The sequence below is a fragment of the Zootoca vivipara genome, chromosome 6, assembly GCF_963506605.1.
Source record: "Zootoca vivipara chromosome 6, rZooViv1.1, whole genome shotgun sequence".
In the NCBI taxonomy this organism is placed as follows: Eukaryota; Metazoa; Chordata; class Lepidosauria; order Squamata; family Lacertidae; genus Zootoca; species Zootoca vivipara.
The window spans coordinates 81,111,740-81,135,315 of record NC_083281.1 but is presented as its reverse complement, the minus strand read 5'-3'; the positions used below and the strand labels follow the sequence as shown (position 1 = coordinate 81,135,315).

At 45.7% G+C, this 23,576-nt stretch overlaps 1 protein-coding gene and 1 non-coding gene across 2 annotated transcripts in view; both read right to left on the bottom strand.

The window, feature by feature from the left end:
* Window positions 1–23,576, bottom strand: part of ACAP3 (ArfGAP with coiled-coil, ankyrin repeat and PH domains 3) — a 149,107-nt gene that overhangs the window by 101,870 nt on the left and 23,661 nt on the right. The window lies entirely within an intron of this gene.
* TRNAE-UUC (transfer RNA glutamic acid (anticodon UUC)) lies at window positions 4,233–4,313 on the bottom strand. Its single transcript has one exon. It is a non-coding gene; the product is annotated as a tRNA-Glu (tRNA).

Sequence of the window (23,576 nt, the reverse complement as noted above, 5' to 3'; positions counted from 1 at the left end):
TATTTTGTGGGAGGGATTCAAATGCACACTCTGGAACTGCAGGTTTGCAGGATGACTAAGCGCTCTGTCACTGAAGTGCAACAAATCCACGTTGTTGTTGTTGTTGTTGTTGTTGTTGCAAAACTTAGAACAATGCAGGATGACTAAGCGCTCTGTCACTGAAGTGCAACAAATCCACGTTGTTGTTGTTGTTGTTGTTGTTGTTGTTGTTGTTGTTGTTGTTGTTGTTGCTGCTGCTGCTGCTGCTGCTGCAAAACTTAGAACAATGTGGTTAGCTCGGTCAGTAGAGCATGAGACTCTTAATCCAGGGTTGTGGTTTCGAGCCCCACGTTGGGCAAAAGATTCCTGCATTGTAGGGGGTTGGACTAGATGACCCTCGGGGTCCTTCCAACTCTACAATTCTGTGACCCATAAGAACGAGACTGGTACCCAGTCAAACCATTGTTCAATTTAGCTCAGTGCTGCCTGAACTGACAGGCAGCAGTTCTCTCAACTTTCAGGCCCGGGTTTCTCCCAGCCCTACCTGGAGATGCGGGGGATTGAACCTGCACCCTTCTGTGCGCAAAGCAGATGCTCAACCACTGAGCTATGGTCCTTCCCTTAAGACATAGGAACATAGGAAGCTGCCTTCTTCAGAGTCCATCTAGCTTAGGATTGTCTATGGCGGCAGGCAGTGGCTCTCCAGGTCTTTAGGCAGGGACTATTTAAGGGCAGGTCCACGCCATATATTTAAAGCACACCCAATGCACATGACCTCCCCTAAAGAATCCTGGGAAATGTAGTTTATTCTGGGTCCTGGGCACTATAGCTGTGAGGGGGAACTACAGTTCCCAGGATTCCTTTGGTGAAATCATGTGCACTGGATGGTGTGGATCTGCATTTTGCCAGCCCTAATTGAAGGTGCCAGGGATTGAACATGGCACCTTCCCCATGCAAAGCAGATGCTCTCTACCCAGCAGAAGGCCAGGAAGAGAAGAGGTTGGTGTTGAGGAGATAAGCCTTTTTGCCTCTGGTGGGCCCTCCTTGCTCCTGTGTCCTGTTCCAGCTCCCTCCTTGACTGCTCCTTTTCAATCATTAGATGTTGGTTGTGGAATGGGGGACAGGGCAACCGCGACTGTCTCCCCAGTTCATCAAGATGCACTCTTCCACCTCCCTTCCCTGCAATGGGATCACACGCAACAGACACATCAACTCCCGGCAAATTGCTTATGATCCCCGCTATTATGGCACTCCGCCAGCCAGCCGGTAATGAGTTAGAGCAGTGTCGGATGTGATTGCCCTTGACAGGGAGCGGCTAGGAATCGCGGGGTTAATCTTGGCTTCCTCTCCACCCTTCCCAACCAACAAGCATCACCGAAGGAGAGAAAGGAAGGCGACACAGCGCATTTAATCTGCCCTTTAAAACACACACAAAGATAAATTCTACACACAGGCATTGCCTTGAGCTACAGAAAGCTGGGTTTTACAATCTGTACACATTAAGAAGAGCCAGGCCGCTGGCCCATCTAATCCAGCATCCTGTCGCCACAGCGGCCAACTGGGTGCCACAATGGGAAGCCCACAAGCAGGGTCTGGGTTCAACAGCAACTCTACACACCAGCCATTCCCAGCAGCTGGCACTCAGGAGCATCCTGTCTCCGCTGATGGGAGGCATAACATAGCCATTGTGGCTAGCAGCCATTGACTGGCCTTATGCTCTGTGAATTGGCCTTATCCACCTTTAAAGTTATTTAAGCTGGCGGCCGTCACCATGTACCAGGTATTGAATTCCCTCGTTTCAACAGTGCATTGTGTGAAGAAGAAGTCTTTCCTTTTGTCTGTCCTGGAATCTTCTGGCGTCTCGCTTCATTGGATGGCTCTGAGTTCTAGTCTTACGGGAGAAGGAGAAAAACTGTGTTCACACCATGCTTAATTGTATACACTCCTATCACGTGCCTTCTTTACTCGCGACTAAAAAGCCCCAAATGCGGCGACTGTTTTGGGTGCCCTTTTCCGAACTCTTTCCAGCTTTAAAACATCCCTTCTGAGGTGAGGCGTCCAGAACTGCACATAGTTATTCCAAATGGGGCGGCACCACAGATTTGAATAATGGCTTTATGAAACGGGCAGTGTTGTTTTCAGTCCCTTTCCTAATGATCTCTAAATCTGAACTAAAGCTGTGAAGAACTCTCAGCGTTGAGGCAGTGGTTAAACGAACTCCATTCATCATGAGACCTAGAAGCTTGCACAGAGCTGTTAATAGCTATTTCCACTCTCCCCCCCCCAAAAAAAATGTTCCTCTGGGAATGATGTTATGTGGTGATACAGCATGATTCCCAGGGCATTCTGGGGGAGAAAGAGCAGCCACTGTCTGTGATGTGGTGAAATGACCACAGCATCCTCCTTCCCCCCCCCCCATTATTGCTACCTACAAATAAGGCAGTGGGGCATTTTAGCTCAGCTCCATGCCTACCTGAAGTTGCTTTTTACAGAGTCATATCATCTGTCCACCTTTTCCAAAGCCACCTGCTCTAACTGGCAGCAGGTCTTGATTAGAGAAAGGTTCCCCCCCCCCCATCACCTGCTAGCTGGTTCCTTTTTAATAAATAAAAATATTGTAACATGTTATACGTAGGGCTGACTCCAAAGACAGTTCAGAAACTTCAGCTGGTGCAGAATTCGGCAGCCAGATTGCTCACCAGGGCAAGGCGGTTTGAGCATATTACGCCAATCCTGGCCCCAATTAATTTCCAGGCCCAGTTCAAAGTGCTGGTTTGGACCTATAAAACCTTAAAAGGCTCAGGACCGCAATACCTCAAGGACCGTCTCTCTTCATATGAACCTACCTAGACCCTGAGATCATCCTCTGAGCCCCTACTTCATGTATTTCCTCTCCACGAGAGGTCCAGAGAGCGTCAACACAAAAATGAGCCTTTTCTGTGGTGGTTCCCTGCTTGTGGAATGTTCTCCCCAGGGAGATTCGCCTAGCACCTTCATTATTCACCTTTAGGCACCAAGTGAAAATGTTCCTCTTTAACCAGGCCTTGGGTTGATTGACAACTGATGCCCTTTTAAATGTGTTGTGGGAGAGGGGATTATTGGGTTGTCTTTGGCCCACTACTTGTGTGATTTAACAAACCCCAAGCTAAGAAGGGCTTTCACACTAGCCTGATTCCACGCCATACCTACAGCATTCTTACACGGCGTTTTTTCCAACATACCACTGAACCTCCGACTCTGCCCATGCCATGAGGGAATGATAGAGGACTATATACACTTTTTCTTTTACTGTTCCCTATATGACCCTTTCAATCCCAACGACCATCTTACGGGACATCGATCGCATGAAGTTTTACTGGTGGACGCCAACCCCTTGGTTTCACGTGACGTAGCTATCTATATTTTACAGGCCCTTAAACTCAGGGCCGCTTTCCTGGCCAACCAGCCAGGCCCTAGGTAAAAGGTAAAGGGACCCCTGACCATTAGGTCCAGTCGAGACCGACTCTGGGGTTGCGGCGCTCATCTCGCATTATTGGCCGAGGGAGCCGGTGTATAGCTTCCAGGTCATGTGGGCAGCATGACAAAGCCGCTTCTGGCAAACCAGAGCAGCACATGGAAACGCCGTTTACCTTCCCGCTATAGCGGTTCCTATTTATCTACTTGCATTTTGACGTGCTTTCGAACTGCTAGGTTGGCAGGAGCTGGGACCAAGCAACGGGAGCTCACCCCGTCACAGGGATTCGAACTGCCGACCTTCTGATCAGCAAGCCCTAGGCTCAGTGGTTTAACCACAGCGCCACCTGGGTCCCTAGCCAGGCCCTAGTCCTATGTAAATTCCTGTTATATTTTTAGCCAACACGCATTGCTTTCGCCTTCACCTAACCAGTTGCATCTACCTGGATTTTATATTTAATGTTCTAATTGTATTTTTTGTAGTTTTATTGCTGTGCGACAGTTGCCTATCTGTTTGTACTTGTGCTATGGCCATACGGCTAATGCAATAAATGTTGTTGTTGTCGTCGTCTTTGGTTTTGATTTTTATTATGCTTTTTGTGTTTATTTTATACTGTAATTTTATGTTGTGAACCACCCTGAGATCTATGGATATAAAGGGTGGCTATACAAATTTAATAAATAATAAAATAATTGTGATGTTGAACTGTCAGGCTGTTGGCCCATCTAGCTCAGTACTGCCTACACTGACAGGCAGCAACTCTACATCAGTTCAGGCAGGCGTCTCTCCTAGTCCTATCTGGAGATGGCGGGGATTGAACCCAGGACCTCCTGCATGAAAAGCAGATGCTCTACCACTGAGCTAAAGCCTCCCCACCCCCACCCAGGACATCCCCCCCCCCCCCGTGCTCTACCACTGGGACCAAAACAAGGCCTCTTCTTTCTGAAAGCCCAGCAGGAGTCCCCATAGCAGCTGACGAGGATTGATGAGAATACGCTGCAGAAAATGCCCAGAGGGATTTGTTTCGAAACAGTCAGGCCCAGAATAAATCTTCCTTCGAGCACCTATACCACTGGGGCTCTTGTGATGCATCCTCTCCTTCGAAAGCCAGAGATCCTACTCCTTTGACATCCTGGCGTACACCAGACGTATCCAGAAAACAATGTTGGTGGCCATTTAGAAGGAAGCGATTAAGTCTCAGGGTGCCTTAGATTTGCCTGCGCTGAAGCAGCCAGTCACAAAGCCAAGGTGTTGACTCAGGCTGCAGGCACCCTAAGAGACGCATGTTTCTCCTAATCCCCAGGCTGCGCTGGATGATGCTGTCATCTCCTGGCTGGGTGCCCATCCTGCTTCCCAACTATGAGCTGTTTGCCTTCATGCTTTTCCAGCCCTTAGGCTATTTCCATCGTGATCAGGACAGCGGCAGGGGGCGGAGAATAAAATCTACAACCAAAACATTAGAGCCATCTTTGCAAACCTGGGGGCCCTCCAGATACTTCGGACTAAAACTCTCACAACTATAAGCTGCCCAACGAAATGCACACATTTGCATAAATGGCATAAATAAAAACATACATTACTGTATATATTTCACTAAAATGTCTATAGTGCTTGGTCATTTAAAAAAAACCAAGAACACCTCAAAGCAGTTTACAAAAAGAATAAAACAATGAAACGATCAACTATTTTAAAACATTCAAATAATAATAATTGCAGTCAACGATGAGCTAAAAATCAGATTGAAGCACATGCCAGCATTCTACATATCTGGATAAAGGTAAAGGTAAAGGGACCCCTGACCATTAGGTCCAGTCGTGACCGACTCTGGGGTTGCGTGCTCATCTCGCATTATTGGCCGAGGGAGCCGGCGTATAGCTTCCAGGTCATGTGGCCAGCATGACAAAGCCGCTTCTGGCAAACCAGAGCAGCACATGGAAACACCGTTTACCTTCCCGCTGTAGCGGTTCCTATTTATCTACTTGCATTTTGACGTGCTTTCGAACTGCTAGGTTGGCAGGAGCTGGGACCAAGCAACGGGAGCTCGCCCCGTCACAGGGATTCGAACCGCCGACCTTCTGATCAGCAAGCCCTAGGCTCAGTGGTTTAACCACAGCGCCACCTGGGTCGCTACATATCTGGATAGGCTTGCCTAAACAAAAAAGCTTTTAGCAGGTGGCAAAAAGAGTTCAGCAAAGGCGCCTGCCTGGTGTAAATAGGCAGGGAGTTCCAAAGTATAGGCGCTACCGCACTAAAAGAGCTATTTCTTACAAGTGTTGAACAGGAATTAAACAACACATGTAAGAGTGCCTGTACTGCAAATTGAAGTGATCAAAGGGGCATGTATGGGGTAAGGTGATCTCACAGGTAAACTGGTCCCAAGTTCTGAAGGGCTTTATAGTAACATGCTGAAATTAGCCTGGCACCAAATCAGCAACCAATGCAGGTCTCTGAGCAAAGCTGTTATATGCTCCGGTCATAAGAAACTAGAATTGACAAACTCCTTCATCCCCTAGCTGATACCTTGAGTTCTAACCTGCTTCAGTAGTGAATTCTGGACCTTTGGTCTGATTCAGAAATGTGACCCTTGTGCTCTATCCGAGATTTATTTATTTTAAAAATACACATTTGGAATATGAGGCACAAGGCCTAAAACAATCAAAAGAGAGTATTTCAGATGTGCATATTTAAAGTTTCTCCCAAGTATCTGCCTTCGAGAAGCCTCCCACACGTCTCATGTTGTCCTCCCCCGCCTTTTAGACGCTACTTTGCATCTTTTCCCCTCTCCCATAGCTGCCAATGTAGGAAAACGGCACCATGGAAACAGCCTCCATGGCAACCGTCTCCATGATCACCGGATCCAGCTACTGCCACAGCATCTGCTCTGTGAGCATTAAGAGGGCTCCCGGTTTTTTGTGTGGCCTGACCAACATGGCACCTGGCCAGCTGCATCAGGCTTGGCAGCAACTGGGAAGAGAGAGAGAGACAGATTGTGTAGTTGCCGGGAATCTTCAAGGTGGTATGACAAATTGCAGGGGAAACGGCACCAAAATGAATCACTTTTTTTATTTTTAATGAAACCAGGCTTCAGAAGTTGGCTATCGGGTTTTTAAAGTCATTATTTCCTGCACAGCGAAGCAACTTTCTCTTTCAGCCGTCCTGCAGTTGATTTCCAGATTTGTGAAATCAAAACTCTGAATTTCAAGGAACTGATCAGCTTATCTGCATCCTGTTCCTATACTGTATATCTTTGCTTGGAAGTAGGCCTTCTGAGATCAATTGGATTTGCTCACTAGTGTATGGGCTTACGTAGGAGTAAACCCCCTTGAACACAAGGGGTGGATGAATCTGCCCAGCATATTTTCCCCACTGTTTTTAAGAATTTTCCAATCTTAAATTCAATTTGCTCCTTATATCCTCATATACTTTTCAATTGTCTAAAGAGTCTAAAATAAAACCCAAACCAAACAATGAAAAAGAATGGATTTGAAGATGGACCAGAAATCGTTTGAAGTTTTACCCCCAAAATGAACTTGATTCATGTTCAGTTCACTTGGCAATTATGAGAACTATTTTCAAGTGTAGTTCAGAGATTTGGGGGACTAATTCAGAAACCTGAACCTGAGACCTAGGGGTAGCCCCCGGTGATGTTGGCGGTGGCAGGGGGGCGGGGTAGAGGGGAGGTTATTTGGTAGAGGGCAGCAGAGAAGGGCAGAATCCTTCCAGAATGTCAATGCTGTAATTTGCAGCCAGCTCCTGCTGGCTTGCCAGCTGCATGCAAGGTCCTCTCTCTATATATACACACTATATTAATTAAAAATACTTTTATTGGTACTAGTAAAAGCCCTCTCGCCCACTTTGGAATCCAAACTCTCCATCTGCCACTTGGAGGGGGCTAGGCAAACTAGGTGTTTTCGCATCAGACCTGGAGGTCTGGGAACGCTAGCGTTAAACAAAATGAATTCATTCCAAGCATTGCAGCTGGGTGCATTATTGCCACCATCTTCCTGTGTCTCACCTCACCTATGGCCTTCCTGTTGCGACACACTTCCCCCCACCCCCAGGGCTGACACCGATGGCTTCTGACAGCATCGGCTAAGATGCAGAAAGTGAACCTGTTGGGAGATAAAAGGGGGCATGCAGTTGGGTTGCTGAAATCATCTTCATGAGACACAGAGGGCAACTGTCATCAATTATCATGGTCTTTGCTTTTTTATGCTGGATTCACTGCAATGAGACTGATGGCAGGCTTCCTGTAGGCGTCCAGCTGGCACGTGTAGAGGACAAGACGTTGGACGAGATGGGCCTTCGTTGTTTGTTTAAAGGCATTTAAACAAAAGAAATGAATCTCTAAGCAGTGTGCATGTGATAGCATTAAAACAAAAGCAAAGCCTAAAAGAAGCAACGTAAAAACAAATCCAATGGCCATCTAGAGCAGTGTTTCTAAAACCTTTTTTGGGCCACGGCACACTTGTTCCGTGAAAAAAATCACGAGGCACACCACCATTAAAAAAAGTTAAAAAATTTAACTCTGTGCCGCTCTATATTATAATTATGACTGTAAGAAACACTTGCCAAATATTGCTTTCCGGCGGGTCAGTGATGTTCATTGGCGGCCGCCAGGCTCGTTTGCACTGAGCTTTGGGAAAGAGGAGGAGAAATATTGCTTTCCGGTGGGTCAGTGTCGTACATTGGCGGCCGCCAGGCACGTGACAATGCAAATCGCCCTTCTCGTCGCCGCACGTCGCGGCACACCAGCCAGCGTCTCGCGGCACACTAGTGTGCCGCGGAACAGCGGTTGAGAAACGCTGATCTAGAGAAGTCAAACCAATAAAACTAGGTCCCCGATCTTATGGGTTAGAGAAAGCCTAGGCCAAAACCCCCCCCCCCAAAACTTAAGTATTTTGACCTGATCCTGCAAGGCTCTTAGTTGTGATTCCTGCTTTGCAGGGGGGTTGGACTAGATGACCCTTGGGGGTACCTTCCAACTCTACAATTCTATGATTCTGATGTTCTTATTCATCATGCCTTTCATAGGATTCATGGGAACCTGCCTTCTATGGAGTCGGATCATCAGTCCAACTTGCTCAGTACTGACTACACTGACTTCCAGCGGCTCTCCAGGGTTTCGGGCAGGGAGTCTCTCCCAGATCTACCTGGAGATGCCACTAGGGACTCAACCTGGAGCCTTCTGCATGCAGGGCAATAGCCTCTGGCCCTTCTACCAAACCTTCCCAACTCTTCATGGAAGGGTTGCAAATGGGATTAGACAAATCAATGGAGAAGGTGATTCCTTACTGAGCTCACCGTTAGCATATATGCTGATAGATTTGGGTCGCATCCATTCCATACATTTAAAGACCACATGAACTGCATAACTTCTCCCCCTTCCCCCAAAGAATCCCGGGAACTGTAGTTTCCCCCCACAGCACTGTTTGCAAACTGCTCTTCCCAGGAATCTTAGGGAGAAGCCATGTGCTTTAAACATATGGTGTGCATATGACTCACCCATAATTAGTCTCATTCTTTTAAAATGAGCCATCTGAAGAAGAAGCAGCCGCTGCCACGGTTTGCAGCAGCAAATTACATACATTTAGATTAGGCACGGTGCAAAGAAACCCTTTCCTTTCGCATCATCCCGACACCAGCTGAGCATCTGGGCAACTTCTGGATTTTGGTGTTATTGACTTTGCCATTCGCTTCAACAAACGCCTCAGCCTGGCAGTGTGCATTTGTGAGCCTTGCTGGCTGGGCGCTCTGCCAGGCCTCTTGAACTTTTGCCTGTCTGGTCTAGATTTCTTTCTCGAATGCTTCCTGAAGACCACATGTCCTCTCTCAGGGACTGGTGGTGATGGAAAGCATCCAGACACGCTGCTCCGCCCTTCCGCTCATGACCCTCCTTCCCGCCGCAGATCCATTCCTTACATATCATTCCCGCTATTTCCGACGTTCAAAGGTGAGTGCCGATGCTTTCCCATTGAGAGAAAAGGCAAGTGAGAGCGCCCGCCACAAGAGTACAAATCCCCAAAACGGAAGTTTGTAAAATTACGAGTTGCATGGGGAGAGTGGATACAGACAAAGTTTTCCTCCCTCTCCCATAACACTAGAACTTGTGGGCATTCAACAAACCTGGCAGCTGGAAGATTCAGGACAGACAGAATAATTCATGCAGCACAAATCAATACAGTACAATAAATAATAATTAGAACAGAAGTACAAGACGTCTCCGTGTATTGGGGAAGACAGGTGATCTCTGTGCCTGCTCAGCCACCTTTTCAGGTGCCAATTGAAGACGAGCAGCTTCTAAGTCCCTCTCTTATTCTCCCTTCTCCAAGTTTGTTTTTTTAAAACATATTTCAACAGGAGTTGGACCAGATACCCCTTCAAATAGAAGAATGTCATTTGTAAATTAGGGTACCCTGCTCCCAGACTAAGGTCCCTGATCACCATCTTATTAAAAAGGAAGACTTGCATAGGAGGAAATCTGATCTCTCAGTCAAGAGGGGTATTCCTCAAAACATGAAATCCAGGTACGGATGTCCTGTGTGACATTTCTTTTTTGTCCCATTTCATACAAAAGCCTAGCACCCATTGTCGGGAGTGCTCCTTGTTTTGTGCAATCATTTAGACAATTCCCTGTTACATGTATGTGTGGGTAAATGCCAAGATCTGTCCAGGTCTTCTTAGGCCCCTATGCCTGGGCAGGACGTCTGGAACACCTTCAGCATACACCCGGGAATCATGGACTCATAACTGGGCTTTATGAGCACCAAATCAGCAGTGAACAGCAGAAGCATTTGTAGAGGTTTCAAAACATTCCTCATTTATTTCTATTAACTACTGCATATTTACAGATCTGGCTTTGTGAGTGTTACAGCCTCTCACTTAGCCATCTTGTCTACAGAAGATATTAAACTGCACACAGCACACAGCAGAGAGCAGAGTCAGGAATGAAAAACAACAAAGTAACAATTCCTAACTGTTCCCTCCCAACAGCAGATATCACCAGATTTTCAGAATGGGAGGGGTGAAAATGCTCACAACCTCCCCCTTTTCATTCTGACCATTATGAAAATCTAGCACAAAAGCAATTTCTTTACATATATACCAAGTTGTTCCTTATTAACAGCTTTAGTCAAAGCATCAGCAGGTATTTCTTTCCCTGGCATATATGAGACTTTTACAACTCCTTTCTGAATGCATTCTCTGGCACGGTGCAATTTGATTAGCAAATGTTTTGTTCTTTGCTTGCACCCTTCTGAATGGATTAGTTCTATGCAGGCTTTGTTGTCCTGATAAACTTGAACTGGACAACAAATTTTTACTCTCATATCCTCACATAGTTGCAACAACCACTCTACATTCATGAGGGAAAAATTTAAAGCGTTGAGTTCTGCTTCACATGAACTCATGCTTATTGTTGCCTGTTTCTTACAAGACCAATCAAATAGGCACTGATTGTACAAATAACACACACCTGAGGTGCTCTTGCCATCAGTTGTATCACTACCAAAACTGGCATCGGCATAGATTTCAAGACCTCCAGATTTTTGGCTAGTAAGCTTCAACCTGTAATGCATAGTGCCTTTTAAATACCTAACTATGCGTTTCAGTGCCTTCCAGTCTTGCACTGTAGGTTGATTTACATATCTGCTGAGCAAATTTACGCTAACAGCAATGTCTGGTCTTGTGCACCTTGCTATAAAACTAAGTTTACCCAAAACACTTCTGAACAATGTAGTGTCAGGAAAAACATTAGCATTAGTATCATGTTGGTACCCTGTGACCATGGGGGTGTCTACAGAATTGGCATCTGTCAGATTTAATTTTTCAATCACATCATTGATCTTACGTGATTGATGCAGCAAAACATCACCTTGCTTATTTCTCTCTACTTCCAGTGAGAGATAATTGCTGACTTCCCCTAGGTCTTTCATATCAAAATGCTTTTGCAGTTTTGCAAGAGTGGTTTTGTAAATATTTGCATCCTTCCAGAAAAACAAAATATCATCCACAAAACAAATGCAGTACAATTTGTGCTGGTTAGATTCTTTAACAAAAACACAAGAATCAGCCTTTCCTTGCTGGAAACCTAAGGAAAACAGCACTTCTGTCAGCTTAGTGTGCCAGCATCGAGCACTTTGTTTTAGACCATACAGGGATTTTTTTAATTTACACACCATTCCCTTTTTTATCTGCACTCCGTCTGGCGGTGACATGTAAATACTCTCATTGAGAATTCCGTACAAAAACGCAGTATTTACGTCGTGATGAGATATGGTCATGCCCTCTTCTGCAGCAATTTTCATCAACAGCCTAACTGTCTCAAATTTGACTGTCGGTGAATATGTCTCATGATAGTCCTGATCAGGAACTTGAGAAAAACCACGTGCAACTAATCTGGCTTTATATCTGACCACTTTACCAGTCTGATCAGTCTTGGTTTTGTAAATCCACCTGCTGTCTACAAGTTTCATGCCTGGTTCTACTGGAACCAATTCCCACGTGTCATTTTGCTTTAGGGAATTCAATTCAGCTTTCATGGCATTAAGCCAAGGTTCGGCATCTTTTTCAGGTAAATTTTGAACCTCTTTGTAGTTAGTTGGTTCAAAAACTGAGTTTGGATTGCTAGTGGCAGCCATATCTGAAATAGCAGCTTTAGCAAATTCTTTAGAAAATCGTTTAGGTGCTTGTCCCTTGGTAGTTCTCTCAGATCTACGCAATACTCTGGGATCCTCTGGGTCTGGTTCCTCCTCCTTGGGAGAATGGTGACCTGTATCTGGCAAAGATTCTACCTCTAGATCAGTGTCAGACCCATCTGATTTCTTAAAAGAGGTCTTTTCATTCTGATCATCTGTATCAGTGTCAGAATCTGTGCTACCATCAGCATCAATTACAGGTTTTGCCTCTTTGTTAATTGGTTTCACCACCTCATCATCTGAAATGGGATGACATTGAAAAATGCCAACTTTGTCCCATTTTGGATTACAATCCATGCTTCTGGTCAGCCTAATTGTGTTTGTGTCTGTCATCAGCACACGATAAGAACCTTTTTCATAACCTAGAAAAATGCCATGTTGACCAGATTTGCTCAGTTTGTCACCTTGCAGAGTGTGCACCCAAACTTCAGAACCGAAAATTTTTAAATGTTTTACAAACGGTTTCCTTTTGAACAGCATTTCGTATGGGGTGCAATCAATGGCTGATTGATATCTGCGGTTGTAAATATAGGTGAAACACGATAGAGCTTCAGCCCAAAAGGGGTTGGGTAGGCCTGAATCATGCAACAGAGTTTTAATTCCTTGTTGCAAGGTCTGGTTTACTCTTTCACATAAACCATTCTGCCATGGAGATCTGGGCGTGGCAGTCATGTGCTCTATGCCCTGTTCTGCAGTAAAGTTTTCAAACTGTTCTGAACAAAATTCTCCACCCCTGTCAGTGAAAAGACAACGTACATGCTCATCGTGAACATTCCTGAGCCATGCACAAAATTTTTGAAACTTAGAGAAGGCTTCAGACTTCTTTTGTAACATATAGACCCAAACATATCTAGAATAGGCATCTATCAGAACCAAAAAATAACATGAGTTTCCTCTAGAGAGCGCTAGAGGTCCAACCAAGTCTGCATGCACAATCTCATAAGGTTTCTTAACCTCCCTCCCAGATTTTGTACCTTTGGGAGCTTGCTTAATTTTGTTCTCTGCACATGAGACACATTTCATATGATAAGGACACTTTTGAACTTTCATGCCCTCAACCATATTTTGCATTTTACCTACTGCCTGGAAATGCAAATGACCAAACAAACGATGATAATCATGAATACAATGGTTATGCAATTTCTCATTCTTATCTACTGATATATTACAGCACGCCTTTTCAGTTTCTTTAGTTGCTCCAGCAGCTGTACCTGTAACAAAAGGCAATACATATAAACCATCAACACACTTAGCATAAAGAATGAGTTTGTTGTCTCGAAGAATTTCACACCGAGAGTTTGCAAACACCACTTTAAATCCTTGAGCGTCTAGCTGAGAAACACTCAAGAGATTATCCTGCAAATGAGGAGCATACATAACATTTTTAACTGTTGCATTAAGGCTCTGCAAAGAAACCGTTCCCTGAGCCAAACTTTTAATAGTCGTTCCATCCGCTTGATGAATTGCTCCTCCCTGTTTCTCAAGATGAAGAAAGAGATTTTTATCATTGGCCACATGCCTTGTGGCTCCTGAGTCGACAACAAAAACAGAACGTGTGAGTTGATTAGAACTGCGTGAAATCAAAGCCTTTGATGCAGCTGGCCCTTGGGGTTTTCGGCCTCCTCCCCCTTTGCCTTTGAAGTTGCCCTTCTTCTTTGAAGAGTTTTTACACTGATTTTTAAAATGGCCGACCTCTCCGCAAGAAAAACAGCGGCGCATTTTAAGAGCTTTTGCAACACTTTCACTTTCCCCTGTTGAAGGCTTGTAGGCATTTCCAACAGCCTTGTCCCTGCTTTCTCTAGCAGTCTGTCTGCGATCCCACTCATTCAAGAGCACGCTAGACACATAATCTTCTGTTAGACGGTCATTGGGCAAAGACGACAATTGAGCAGCTACAGCATCATAAGATTCATCCAAACTGTTTATGATAAGCATTGCAAAAACAGCTTCTGAAATATTTAAGTCTCGCTGGACAAGATCCTGTCTGAGACGTTTTAATTGGGCTAGATGGCTGGGCAAATCACCATCTTTCTGCAATTCCAGCCTACACAGCTTTTTAAAGAAAAGCACACTGGATCCTGCATTTTGTCTTAGATGCATATCTCGAAGTTTATTCCAAACAGCCCGTGCAGTCTGCTGGTTCTCCAAGTTGACCAACAACTGGTCCTGGACACTCAGAATAATTGTCCCCCTGGCTCTCATGTCTGCCTCATGCCACGCTGGCCATCCATCATCATCCTCATTAGGGGGGTCATCTTCTATAATATGGTAAAGCTTTTCCCTTTGTAAAAGTGCTTTCATTTTGACCTGCCATGTAGGATAGGTCTCTGGTGTAAGGAGAGGAAAAGATAGAGACATCTGGCCAGAATGTGCAGAAGCCATGCCTGTGTTTAGTTAACAGCAAGACACTTCCCTTCATGCACCCCAAATACTCTTGACTCTCTCAGCAACTTCTCTCCCCACTCAGCACAATTAACAGGCAAACTGGAAAAGCGTCTCTGCTGTCTTCCTGGCAGCCAGCAACATACCTTTCTGTAAATCAAACAGCAGCTTGAAAAACAGCTTCAGCTCACAGCTCAACTCTGATGTGCAGCATCAGATGGAAATGGATCAGAAACATCCAATTATCCAACCATCAATAGCCATCTGCAACCATCAGCCTGCTACCAGCAACCATCCGCCTGCTACCATATGTGGGTAAATGCCAAGATCTGTCCAGGTCTTCTTAGGCCCCTATGCCTGGGCAGGACGTCTGGAACACCTTCAGCATACACCCGGGAATCATGGACTCATAACTGGGCTTTATGAGCACCAAATCAGCAGTGAACAGCAGAAGCATTTGTAGAGGTTTCAAAACATTCCTCATTTATTTCTATTAACTACTGCATATTTACAGATCTGGCTTTGTGAGTGTTACAGCCTCTCACTTAGCCATCTTGTCTACAGAAGATATTAAACTGCACACAGCACACAGCAGAGAGCAGAGTCAGGAATGAAAAACAACAAAGTAACAATTCCTAACTGTTCCCTCCCAACAGCAGATATCACCAGATTTTCAGAATGGGAGGGGTGAAAATGCTCACAGTATGCACCACAACCTAAAAGCTCGTGGATTAAAAAACTGTCCTTGCCTGTTTAAAATTGCCACTACCGCCATGGCATGTCCCATGGAAAATTGATTCCAAAGCTTAAAACTGTGGTTTCTAGGAGGAGAATGATCAGTTACAGCTGATGTTGACCTCCAGCTGCTGTTGTACTACAACGCCCATCATCCCTGAGCATTGGCCATGATGGCTGGGAATGATGGGAACTGGGAGTCCAACATTTGGAGAGTCACTGGTCCCCCACCCCTCCACTTTGACTACAGCTTTAATGAATCAAATCACTGACTTGCTGCCCCAGTTGCATAGTACTTGTTGTGGAGGGAAAGGCACTCAGTACATGCTTAAAGGCACTCTTGTTTATTCCATCCAGGGCTCAGCTTTTCCTCCTAATAACTTTCATGTCTCAAATCTGCTAATTGCTAAGGCCTGTTATCTTCTATCAGCTGCTTCTAAAATCAACAGACCTGGAGTGTCTCTTCAGTTCCTTAAGACACAACAGGCCAGCTAATTACGGGTTACTTTCTCATGCCAAGATACACAGAGCCACAACCCAGATTTCGCTCTCTTTCTCTAGACAAAAGGTCTCAGAAATGGATCAGACTAATGTTTGGTGTTCACTGGAGTTGGATGGGGGTGGGGGTTTCTCATGTGGGAGGTTGATTATATGAAGCAGATTCCAAGATTGCTTCCAAAACAATGTTGTATTTGAGAAATGGGGTCTGGCTGGCTTTGGGAAGAAAATAACAGGGATTAAAAAAAATGGAAGTCAAACCGAGAAAAATATTTAAACTGAATGTCTCATAAGTGACACGTTTGCCCTCACTGAAATATCTTTCTGAGAAAATTCTGGTTCTGGCTTGCAAATCAAATGCACACTCTCCAAAAAGCCTATATACAAAGTCTCTTTCCCTATTTAGAAAATTAGACTGGCTTCCATGCCTTCGTTATGCTCATGACCATTCTCAACTTGCTGAGCACGTTTTCCTTTACCATAATCCTGCAAGACAGGGCAGACTTTTCAGCCCTCCACGTGGAGACAGCTTAGAGTAGAGTGGCTTGGGGGGAAACCATGCACTTTCAGAAGGCCCGAAGTTGTTCAGAATGTGCTGTTAGCGCACAACATGATTGCAAAGGTTTAAAGGGAGAAACTTCCTTCCAGGAAGCCCTCCCTATGGTGCTGCGCATAATAGACACCATTGAAACTATGATCCTACTGTGCATTAGATATTCTTTCATAACTGATTGACTGAAGATTCTGTTCTGACAAAAGGAAGTACTTAGGGAACATAGGAAGCAGATCACCTGGTCCAAGCTCTACACTGTCTGCACTGACTGGCAGCGTCCCTGCCAGCCTATTAATGTAACTGTTCTGGCTGGCAAAAACTCCATGGTCAGGATGGTGTAGGAATTCAATTCAGCTCACATTGAAAGGCATGAGTTGCCTAATTCGCACATTCTGAAGCGATATGCAAACCGGAGCACAGCCATCCTTTGAAATCTGCGCTTCTCTGAATTTTGCAATGCAGTTCTCAAGCCAAGTAATGTTGTACAAAGATGCACATAACTGGAGTAAATGCATTCTCACCAAGTAGCAGCTGTTGGTGGGAAGCAGGGCTCATTCCATCAGCTTGCTCAAAAGACCAGCTCCGTTGGGCGCCTCCTGCCCCTGAGTTGTTTCTATGCCAGATGATCATCATAAGAACTACTATTTAAGCATTTGTGCCTGACTTTGCTGCTGCTTTTTTCCTCCTCCCTCCCTGTCCCTTTCCCCTTGTGTGTCATGTTCTTTAGACTGAAAACCTGCAGGCAGGGACCATCTTCTTCTAATTCATTTGTATGTTAAGTCACCCTGGGAGCAGGGTACAAATGCTCTAAGTGAATAGAGTGTTCATGTAAGTACTGTACATGTATTGATGCAAATGGCATATTAAAGTGCATTATATTGGGCAAATTTGCTCTGCAAAGCGATTCCTAAAATATCCCCTCTATAGTACTGTAGCTGTTTACACAGAGCCAGCAGCCTTCCGGGAGCTTCCTTCCCTTTCCAGCACTGCTCCACAGCAGGGTTAAGCCGAGACCCATAGGAAGGCAAAATGCTCCACAGGAATGGAGTGTAGCCTTCCTCTAGGCTAGGGAAACATGAGCTTTTGAGGAATGAATTTCCACTACGTCTGAGCTTCAAATATATACCCCATTGCCAATAAGGAGCCATTTATGTTGTGTTGTGTTGTGTTGTGTTGTTTGTTGCATTTATATCTCACCACTTTCTTCAAGGAGCTAAAGGTGGCATCCTTGGTTCTTTTCCTCCTGAATAAATCCCCACAACAACCCTGTGAGGTAGGCTGGGCTGAGAGCCACTGTCTGGCCCAAGGTCACCCATGGACCTTCATGTGACTGCGTGGAGATTTGAACCTGGCCTCCCAGGTCCAGCACTCTAACCATTATACCACACCACTAATAAAAATATTCCCCTTTCTACATCTATCTTACCACCATCAATTGTGCTTGGGTTAATCTATTTGGACACAGCGATTGCTTATATTAAGATGTTTAAGTGATGATTGATGGGTTGTTTTTAAAAAATTTAAACGTGAACTGAAAATTTCCTGTTGTTATAGTTGCAAAATAAACAAAAAATACTATTGCAATAATGGTGGGGTTCTAACTGCTCACTTTCCCCAAAAAATTTAAGTGACTAAATACTGAGGGTGAACCAAAGTTAGACAACAGAGGGCCGTAAGAGCCCTTCTGCTCTCTAGAAATAATTTGCCCTTTCTGTCTCTCATCCGAGGCTATTTGTAGCTGGCATTCGCTTCAGTGGCAAACATTTCTGCCAGCTCTTTCCTGGCCTGGATCCTGCATCCTTTTTATTTTCGCAGCAAGCTGGACGCAGGGACAGTGTGGAGGGGGGAGGGAGGGAGCCCTGCCATTGATTTCGACAGCTGCAATGACAGAGTCTTTCATTTCAACTTCCTTCTTTTTTTGCAACTCTGTGTAACTGCACTCCAGCCTCATTCATAAACTGAGCTGGCAGCTGGCACTGTCTGCTGGGGGACTCGGAAGCGTGAAAGCCAGGGAAGATGCTGGCGGAAGCATTTTAACCCTTCCTGATCCAGCCATCCCAGCTCCATCTTGCAGGTGTTTCTACTTGGCAGAGATGGGCACCAGCCATGGACATCATAAAGTCGTACACTCCGTCGCTTGTTTTACCCTTCGAGTCCACAACAATTGACTACAGACAAGCCCATCTATCTGCACAGAGCATGTATTTTGCAACTGATAGCTACTCATCCCTCTTGACTATATATTTTTTATTTTCAAAAAGAAGACGAGAGAGAGAGAGAACTGGATGCTAATGACTTTTCCCCTTTGTTTCCGATGAACACTGGAGCATTTTTCAAGGCCCAGCAGCAGATAATATTCTCCCTTTCTCGTCTGGCCTCTGCTACAGGAACTCAATTGTCAAACTTCAACACTAACAGCTGTGTTTTCTGCAATGGGCCTCCAACAAATCCCCCCACTGTGCAATATTTCCTCACTTTGGGCTATCTCACCAAGCCTTGTGGCTCCTGAATCTGCAGAGGAGAAGGCAAACTGGCCACTTGCACCCCTAGAAGCAGCAGTAGAAGGGACTGAGTTTGGTGTGGCAGACTATGGCAGTCCCTCTTCTCAAGCGTTGTAAAAGAACACGACACACAAGGAAAATGGGGTAGGGAGGGAGAAGGGGGGGAGCAGGCTCAGGGAACATTTCTCAAATTTGCCGTTCTGAAAGAGAAGCAGCAGGAGTGGAAACAGTTCAGGGAGCCGAACAGAATGGCTGAGTCTAGCAAAAGCAGGTGGTGGGGCAGCAGCAGCACTCACCTGACCTCCTGGCAGTTGAGTGCACCATGCCAACCTCCCCCCCCCCGTCCTGCTCGCTCCTGACACTCAAGGCAGCTTCTGCCAGTCAGTGTTGACTATACTGAGCTAGGTGGACCAGTGGGTCTGCCTCAGTATAAGGCAAGCGGCCTGGGTGTAGAAGGGCTGGAGCTGAGTGGCAGAGTGTTGGCTTTGCATGCAGAAGGTCCCAGGTTCAATCTCTGGCATCTCCAGGTAGGGCTGGGAATGTGCTGTCTGAAACCTCTAGAGAGCCACTGCCAGTCAGTGTAGACCGAAGGTAGGCAACAATACGGTGCTTCTCCAGATCCAACTCCCATCAGTCCCCGCCAAAAAGGCCAAACATCAGCACCTGAAGGTAGATGGATCAAGCATGTGGCTTGGCAAACAGCAGCCTCCCATGTTCCTTTGTGAATTGTAGAACGGATTCCAGCACTCATTCACTGCCCTTAGTCTGAAGACTATTAATTTCTCTCACGGATTCTCCAACAAAGGCTTGGCGGAAACCCAGCTCTCTGTTCTCCCGTCTGCTGGCAGGATTGCATTGTCAGAAGCAGCGAAATAGTCTCTTATCACTTTGATTGGCTAATCCCCCAATAATCCAAATAATCCAATTTCTCCAAATTTATGCCACAGCAACACACAGACACACAAGCGAGGCTGGGAAGATGGCATCTTATCCCATCAGTAATTTCCTGAGAGGCTTAGGGTCACATCTGCACCTTCCATTTAAAGCGCTGTTATAGCACTTTAACAGTGGTAGCTTTCCCCACCGCCAAAGAATCTTGGGAACTATAGTTTGTTAAGGGTGCCTGGGAGTTGTTAGGAGACCACCTATTGCTATCACAAAGCTAGAATTCCCAGAGTGGCTTAGCAAACCAATCTCTCTTCCCATGGAACTCTGGGGATTGTTGCTCTGTGAGGGGAATAGGGTCTCCTAATGACTCTGGGCACCCTTAAGAAACTACAGTTCCCAGGATTCTTTGGTGAAAGCCTTGGCTTTTTAAAGTTGTTTACTTGGCTTTTTAAAGTCGGGAGGTGCTGAGGCAGATGGGCATTAATTAAATGCATTTATAGCCTGCTTTTTGCCCAAGGAACTCAAGGTAGCACAGGCGGTCCTCACCTTCACAACAACCCTGCGAGGTTGGTTAGGCTGAGAGAGTGTGACTGGCAAAATCATCTGCAGTGGGAATTTGAACCTGGGCCTTCTCAGTCCTAGCTTGACACACTAACCACTACATCCCATTTTGAAGCTTGCGACTGAGGTGGAAGTGGGAACTGGCAGCTTCCAACCTCGTCACTCCTGCTCTCGGCCAGGTATTTTGGTTTAGGCCTGGTTCTCAAAGCAACCACCATGTTTCTTGACGCAAGAGCGGCCATCTTTGAACATCGGCTGCCTCCTCTCCTGACTGCCATTATTGCACACGTGCCATATAAACGAATCTCTCCGTCAGACACCCAGGTATTTTTGTTCCTTCTCACTAAAGAATATGGGGGGGGGGAGGGAAGGTCATCGGAAAGGGGGAGGGGGAAGCCCCCAGAACCACTTGTTCTGCCAGAGCTCTCTTTGAGTAAATCCTGAATAGCAATGGGACGCCGTCTGAGAAGGTCTCCGCCTTTTGCCAGAAAAAACAAGCCTCTTTCACTCAAAAAGCTCTCCAAGGGGGGATATAGTTAGCCTGAGGTCTGACTCCCTCTCTCCTCTCTCGTTCCCCCTCTTTCTCTCTCCCGGCTTCCTCTACCCTCCTCTGATTCATAACCAGAAACCGCAAATGCAAACATGAGGCCATATTAGATGAAGCCTGAACGAGAGGGCCCCGTTTCCGCTGATCTTGTGAACTCTTGTTTCCACCCCCACCCCCCTTGCTGCCTGTCGCCCCTGATTTGGCAGATTTGAGGGGGTTTGGCAGATTTGAGGGGGGTTTGCAAGTTGCCTAGGTGAGGTGGGAAGTCCTAATAAGCTGAGGTAAAAAGTGTGCCTAACAAAGTCATGAGAAAAGCCACATTGTGGCGGGTGATTTAAAGCACAATGGGAAAGGTGTGGGGAGCTGACATTTCAGCCCACGCACTGAACTTTTACTTATTTGTTTATTTTTATAGCTTGCTTAGTCCTGTTGTGCCTCCGGAACCAGAGGTAAGCCTGCCTTTAAAATGAAAGGAGAAACACAGCTTTAAAAGTGGTTGCGGTTAGAAATGCGTAGGGGAGCAGGTCCAGCTCAAGATGTTTTGCCGCCTGAGGTGAAGGACAAGATGGCAGCACCTCGGCGTCCCTCGGTTTCCATGGGTAGAAGCTGGGGGTGAGGAAGGCATTCAGCTCAGCTCATATTGAATGGCAAATCCACGTAACTGCTGCTTCCAGTAACAACACCTGTGCTGAAACGCAACCACCCTTTGAAAGCCGACACGGCAAAGCAGTTCTTCAGCCAGGTAATTTGTACAGAAAGGCATATATTGCCGGGGGGGGGGGGTATGCATAAAATGTCTATTAGTAATAGCTGCATTCAAAAATCCATACTATCATAGAAAACCGCTTTGCGGAAAATATGTTCATTAGGCAGACCTGCACATGAATGTGTATATAAGTAGAAATTTGCACTAAAACGCCGAATGACTTAAAAATAAAATCAAAGTCAAAAAGCAATGTAGAAAAACAACAAAACAACAACAACAACATTATCTGCCCACAACAACAAGAACAATATTGTTGAAGTTGCAACAATATTACCCACTCTTCAACCTAAGGCCCCAGGTCATGTTACAACAATTAAACCACAATGTTAAAAACATCTTAAAACAACTTACAGTCACAGAAATAAGGTGGGTTCTAAAACATCTGAAGTGTCAAAAAGCCAGAGTAAATAAGAGAACTGAGCTTAAAAGGCTGGAAAAATGGGAAGCAGAAAAAGCAATAAAGATTTGCCAGTCCCCAACAGAAGTAGGCTCTACTGGAAGATAGCTTTTACATCAGACACTGTCCACCAACAGCACATGAGCACAGCTATCAATACATGGACCTCAGTGGCCAGGCTCTCCTGATTCAGATTTAGCCATAGCTGGTATATAAGACACCCCTAGTCACAGAGGCCACTTGGTCCTCCAATGACAGAGATTTATCCAAGAGATATTTATGGGGAGACAGATGTCCGGGTGAGATCCCAGCCACAGATCATCTTAATTTCCCAGGGGGATCTAGACACACACAAATTAACATAAATACATTTTATGCAGATTTGCGCCATGAACCTGTGGCCGTAGTCCTTAGGTACCTAGCAAAGCCCTTGGGATGATTCGAACAAAGGACAAAAATGCCTAGGAGGCAAAAAGCCAAATACTTTTTTTAATCCAGTATAACAGCAAACTCAGTTCTCTGAGAGCGGATCGTTCATCAAGAAGATAGGAAGCTGCCTTATACTAAGTCAGCACTGGCTAGCAGTAGCTCTCCAGGATTTCAGGCAGAGGTTAAATCCCAGCCCTACCTAAAGATACTCAGGATTGAACCTGGGATCTTCTGCATGCAAAGCATTTGCTCTACTACTGAGCAACAGCCCTTCCATTAAGACATAAGGAAGCTGCCATATGCCGAATCAGGCCCTTGGTCCATCTTTTTCAGTAATGTCTACACTGACTAGCAGCAGCTCTCCAGGATTTCAGGCAGGACTCTTTCCCAGTCCTACCTGGAAATATCAGTTGAACCTGAGACCTTTTGCATGCAAAGCAGATGGTCTTAGCATGGAGCTATGGTCATTTCACAAATTTACAGGAAGCTACCTTACACCAAGTCGAAGCACTGGTTTGACTAGCGAAATATCACCAACACTGGCTGGTAGCTGCACCCCAGGAGACATTGTCAGTCCCATCTGTAGATGTCAGGTATTGAACCTGTGAACTTTTTTTTGCATGCAAAGCACATGTTCTAGCACTGAACTACGGCCCTTCCCTCAAAACCAAAACAGCACCCCCAACTACTTGGGGAGGGCTCAGGGTTTGCAATTGCTCCAGCATGTCTCCTGAACAAATCAGAATATTTCCCACCCCTCTCCTACTGCCGCTGCTTGTCAGCTCACACCCCCTATCCTGCCACCACCACTGTTTGTCAGACCTCAGCATTCCTCCCCCACCATCCCACCTCCTCTTGCCAGCTTACAACCCCCCCACACCCCAACCCATCCCACTGCCATCGCCATTAGCTAGATCGCATCATTCACCCACACGAGAAGGGCTGCAACTTCCTGACATTTAACACCCACGTTGTCATATGTTTCGGTTCCTGGGAGCCAAAAACCCGGAAGTAAATGCTTCCATTTTTGAACGTTTTTCAGAACCCGAACGTACAACGCGGCTTCCGCTGAGTGCAAGAAGCTCTTGCAAACAATGGGAAGCCACACCTCGTTTTTTTAATGTTTTGGAAGGCAAACGGGTTTCCGGAACTGATTTCGTTTGAGAACAGAGGTACCACTGTGCACATAT